The sequence below is a fragment of the Charadrius vociferus genome, unplaced genomic scaffold (genome assembly GCF_000708025.1).
Source record: "Charadrius vociferus isolate BGI_N301 unplaced genomic scaffold, ASM70802v2 scaffold385, whole genome shotgun sequence".
Classification (NCBI taxonomy): Eukaryota; Metazoa; Chordata; class Aves; order Charadriiformes; family Charadriidae; genus Charadrius; species Charadrius vociferus.
Window position 1 is genome coordinate 7,119,425 of NW_009648925.1, and position 6,130 is coordinate 7,125,554.

Below are 6,130 nucleotides of genomic sequence, written 5' to 3' on the forward strand. Positions count from 1 at the left end.
TGACCTCTTGTCCTGGTTTGAGCATCACAGGACTAATTTCTCTTCTAATTCTTGGGAAGATGCACTTTTAGAAGACTCCAGTGTCTGAATTTGAGAAAATATTTTCTTTATAGTCAGCTATGGTGTGTGAGTTTTAAGGTCTCACTGTTTTTCAAGCTCACCAGGTGCAGGGATGAGGAGGAGTGAGACCTGGGCATTTGACCCAAGCTGGCCAACAGGATTATTTTAGACCATGAACCTCACATTTAATATAAAATGGAAAGTTTGCTGTGAAGTGCTCTCTTCCCCTTGATGGCAGTGATCCAGAGAACTTCTTGCCCCAGTGTCGGACCACTGAGCCTTTCCCTTCCTCCCAAAGCCACAGGGCTCGCAGTGTCCGACATTTGCTTTCCACTGCTGGGAGTGCACAGCTTCCTACTGATGTAAGTGGCGGAGTATAATCCTTGCGTATTTTATATTGCTATCGGGATCAATATGGTTCTTTAGTGTCACTAATGTTAATTATCTAATCTTATGCTGTTAAACCAGTTTATATTTCAACCCCTGGGTTTCCTTTTTTTTTCCCAATTCCCCTTCCTGGTGGGGAGTGGTGATCAGGTGAGAGAATAATTATCTAAACAACAACAATAAAATGTTGTGGGTTTCTCAAACCATAACACCTCTGAGCCCCCAAAGTTCCTTCCCACTTCATCCTACCAAGGTATCTCCTGCTGCAATCATCTGACAACTGATTTCCGAACGCTCCTTGACATTCACATGCATTCACAGATGTAAATGTTGATAGCAATCAGCTTTAAATCCAGCCTTTGCCCTGGCAGATCATTAGACTGTGAATAAAACATGGAGATAGATACCTGTATTTCCGATCGGCAGTAGGTATGTTGATGACTTTCATGTGAGGCAGGAATTGTAAGTGTGACAGGACTCATTATCTATAAATCACTGGTTGGATTGTGGTTAACTTTCTGTGGTAACAAAGATAAAACACACTTTCTCCCTCATTAGCTGAGCACTGACAAAGCACTGCAGGGATCTTCTGCTGCACAGAAAACATCTGCCTGGATTAAACTTCAAGAGATCGCTCACAAAAATCTTTTCATCCGCCGCATCTTTCCCGATGAAGTCACACATGGGAGACCAAGGTCTGTTCCCTGCCCTGGGGCAGCGCAGCCACCTTCACACACCCAGCTCACACTGATCCGCAGTGTCCCAAACCCCAAAAGCAAAGCTGCTTCCTGCAACAAACCTCCATTGAGTCAGAGGTATGCTACTCACAGTTGCAGTAGTAAGATTCAGGTGGGATTTCAAATATGGCTCCATCTTCTGTGGGTTTTTTTACTGAAGAGGCTTCAATTCACACATGCTCTGGAGCAGTTCGACCCATCTGTGCAGCTTTCTCTCTGGCTCCATCACGGTCTCACCTGCTGCAACACCGTACCTGTAAATCTCTATCGTGTCATTGGACTGCCTCTTTCTGCCTCTCTTCTTTCAATTTACCTTTGGTGAACATGAAACACTGGACAAAACCGCTTGTGCGCTCAATATGGTGGGACCAAAGTTTTCTGTCAGTGTTCTGTTGTGTTTCATTTAACATTTCTCTTACCATTTGAGAGGGCAGTAAAATGCTCGGAGCAGGGACTGCAGCTTAGCAGCATGCTTCAGCGGCTCTGCGTTGAACGCAGCGCTGGTCCTTAACTGAAACCTGGAGATGCTCTTGCTGTGCAAAGATACCTGCGCCCCATTTGCATTCATGAATTCACACACTAGACAACCTGCACCCTGCTAAGAGCATTTCTCCCTGAAAATAAATCTTTAGATAACCACATCTCAGAAAATCTACACAAAATCAAGGGCATAGACATTTTTGGATAAAGAGCAGAGGATCTGAAGGACCAAAGAAATGGCTGGAGAAGAGAAGGCTGTGAGGAAAATTTCCCTTGATATTACTGGATCACAATTTTTTTTCCAGATTTTTTTTAACAGATAATATTAGTTATTAAAAGATTAGCAAGGACATAACTATTGCTGGGAATACAGAGTGCAAAAGAACATTGTGCAAATTATGAGTTAAAGGTGGTATCCTGTCATGGGGACCTGGAAGACCTACTTTTTCTGCTGCTTTGCCCTTGTGAGAGGCAGTGACTAGAGGGTAATTCAGAAAATGGAAGATAAGTGCTTGTTGACTTCCAGGTCTGGCGAGTCCCTTTTCCATCAGAGAAAACCAAGGGCAAGAAAGCATGTACTGAGACCAGGTACAAGGAAGAAGGAACAGGCAGGTGAAAGGAGACAAATCTCTTCCTGTTGTTGCTGGCAGCAGCAAAGTCCACTGCTACAGCCTGGGAAGGCGACAGTTACTTTCTCCAAATAATCTCGTAGAGTTTTTACAAGGTATTAATCAGCCTTCACAATCCTAATCAGCCTTCACAATCCTCCAGGTGGGTAAATAGCATGTTTATCATGTGGATACATGAGTTACAGGATGACACAGAGATTAACTCAGATTCTTACAGTAAGTTAGCAGTAGGTTTATAAAAAGCACCTTGTTGCTCTGAGCTTTCACTCCTAATTCTCATATCCCCTTTCTGAAATGGAAGCACTTATGCCTTCATTAGCTTTTGCTGAATAACAAATAAAACCTAAAAGCCACAAATCTTAGGCTGCTTGGTCCTGACCACACTTCTTTCCAGAGCCCCGAGTCCAGACTTTCTCACTCTAAGCAATGGACTGACCTCCTTGCTGTGACTTTCTTCTTCAGCAGCTGATGTGTCTCTCTGAGCAGCCCATAGACCAAGGAAACTCATGCCAAGTGGTGGATGTCCTCCTTCTCAGTTTAGCTGCAGGTCATTACCATTGCATTTGCAATGCTGTTTTCCTCTATTTCTACTAAGAGCTTGATCCTGGGAAGCAGCAAGCAGCTCCTAAGGTAAGCTGAGAACCCCTCCCACCCAATGGTACTTGCTACAGAAGGCAGGAGACATTGCTCCCAAATATTACCTGGTCTGTTCTGCCTTGCTTGTTTTCAACCCTCAGAGTCAGATTTGGGAACCTCCACCTTTCAGTGGCCGTCTCTCAAGGTACCTCAACTTTTTACTCCCAATCTTATTATAACTCACCTGCACCCCTTTCTAAGTTTGTCTTTGCCACTTCTTACAGCTTCTTTGTCTTTGCTGTACCTTGTTACTGGTCATGCTGATGACAATATTGTAAAATGGAACTGGCAATTTTTGAAGCGGCCGATAATGTAGAGAGAAGGCCTAAGGGTGAATGAAAGACAAGCCAGCGTATGTGGACTGTCAAAGAGGATCCATGTGCTCGTGTTGAGGAAACCCAATAATAGTTAACTTTTATGGGTTGCAACTGCGCTGATGTTCCTCTCTCCTTCCTTAATCACACACATTTACCTTGTATTGACGCTGGGATGATTTGTACGCCATGGGTTTCTGCTGAATTTCAAGAAGAAATATATTAAACCAAAATGAATAGCATTGTGTCAGTTGAGGGTGAGTATTTATTTCTGGTGTGTTGCATTTCTTTTCTGCTGTGCTGTCAGATTGTCTGCAGGGCAGCAGCACCAAGCGTAGCAGGTGAATCACTGCACTTCATTCCACAGCATGATTTATACTTCTCCAGTTTTGGTCATACTGTTTCTGCCTCTAGTATTTATTGCTCTTTTTTTTCAGGCATTACACTTAACGCTAGGATCTTGATCCTCTGTGCTCTCACAACTCATGGCACCATTTGGGCCTACCAAGGTAACAAGTCATCGGGTTGGAATGGCTGATTTATACCTAATTTGTACAACAGGGCCTGTTTTACATAGAGACAGAGTAGGCAGTTGTCTACAGTGGCAGATTATTAAGGGCTAGAAGACTAGATCCTTTAGCAAGCATGAAGGAAGGAGACCATCTGAGACACCTGACAACAGCTATGCAATAGTGGATACCCTGGGATTCATCTTCCTTGAAGGTCTCAGGGTCGTTAGACTGCCAAGAGCTTATCTCTGGTAAAAGGTGATAACAGTCTTACCAAGCGCTGTTCTCTACTTGCCGCGCTTCCCAAGGGAAATGGAGGTTCCAGTCACCCCAGAACCTCTCTTCCTGCACTGCCTGAGGTGGGTCTGGGAGACATGTTCAGTACCAATGCAGGATGAGAGTAGAGAGCGGTATACAGTGGGGCCAGGCACAGCGTAGGAAACACTCAACTATCTGTTACAGGAGCCAAGGAGGTTTCACAGTTACAGCCTCTTCACCTCTTGAGAAGGTCAGAGTTCAGGATAACCTCTCTATTATAGCCTTAAACACTGAACTACAATGAGAGCAAAAGTTATTACTTTGTTATCATCTTTGGAGGTTACACTACACAATTTTGCCTATGCACTAATACACCTTGTTTCTTGTAAACAGCAGTGCATGCTGCAGCTGATGAGAATCTGCTCTGTGCTTGTGCCTCCCAAATCCTTCAAGGATCATCACTGTTTGACAAAGAACTTTGTATTGCGGGTGGAATGCAGCCAACAAGACTCTCTTCTTCATCCACTCCAAAGGCATTAAATCAGAGCAGCTACAGGAACTGATCGCAAGAACAAGCTTGAATCCACTTTTAAAACACCATCATTAGTAGCCTGGCTGCTGGCTGAGTGCAGCTGATACAAGGAGCTTCATATTGTAAAGCAGTTCTTGATGGTTATTAAATTCCTAAGGTAAAAATAAAATCATGCAAGTGGGGTGGGCAGGAAAGTCACCTAGAAATTTATAAGCTAAACTATTAATTAACCATATGTAATTTCACTTGCTGGAAGAGCAATATTTTGCTAACAGTAGAAAACAGAGATGTTTTGGGGGCTCTTTTGTTCTGGGTATTTACAGGGGCTAGGAGAAGGAGCCTTACTGCAAGATAAGCAATAAAGCTGTGTTCCTCAGTCACTAACAGGAGAAAATAATGTGCAGGCGCAGAAGAATAGGCAGTAGTGTTTGCAAAATAGGAAGCCTTCAAAACTGTTCTTGAGTGCTACAAAGAGGACCATTTTTAACTGCCTTCTCCACTCTCCTAAGGGGAGCTTCCCCTTGTTCTTCTCTCATGCAACCCATCCCCGTGAGCAACCATTTAATGTCCTTTGCGAAGCAGGATAGAGCTTATATACTGGTACCTATATACTAGGACCTATGTAATAACTTGAGCTTCCCAATGTCCTATAAAAGTTATCCAGTGGAAATCTGGGAATCTTTTTACATTTCTACTAGTCTTTCCACAATATTTTAGGTTTTTTTTGCTAAGCTCCACTTCTGTGTTTAATAATATGATGCCTGCTGCTACCCGGCCTGGGTTTGATGACCCAAGAGGTCTTATCCATTCCTACATTTCAGTATGTCATATTTGTGACATTTCCAACAGGCTGCCGCTGGTGCACGAATAACCCCAATTAATCTCTTGAGAGATAAGGAAGGAGAGGGCATCAGATCCATGCAAAGTGCAAAAGCAGTCAAAACTGTCCTAAAACCTTGGAGGGGATAAACATCACTCTTTTCATGACCTTGAAACCTGAGAAATCCCCAATACAACTGAAAATGGATAAGAGAGGTTTTGCTTTTTAGTCATCCAGAAAGTGAAAATCCATTTGACAGGTGTCACAACATCCTGACTGCTGGCTAATCCCCAAGGACCACAGGCGATGCGTTTACTTGGCACCTTGCTACTGCAGGTGTCAATCCCAGCCAAAAGGAAACCCCACACCAGTGTTCTTGCTCAAGGTCCGGTGTGGAGGGCAAGCAAGGTAACTGAAGGTAGCAGTGCTCCTGAGTTAGCTCTGCAGATGGAACAGCTCAGATGGAGACTCCACAGCTATTAAAGGGTGGGTAGGTCAAACCTGGAAAAATACAGTCAGTGGTTCTCTAATAACAGGCTTGTCTCTCCATGAGCTGGTTTTAAGGCATCCATCTACTGACCTTTTCTGGAGTGTCAATGAAAAACAAAGAAAAACTCAAGTAATTTTTTTTCCCAATTTTGGGTGACAATAAAAGTGCTGAGAATCCAGAATTTTCTCATAGACTGGACATTTTAAATTTTATGCAGGTCCAGCAGTAACACTTGTGTTCAATTTCAAAGAGAGTTCCTGGGAAATAATAACTGTCAG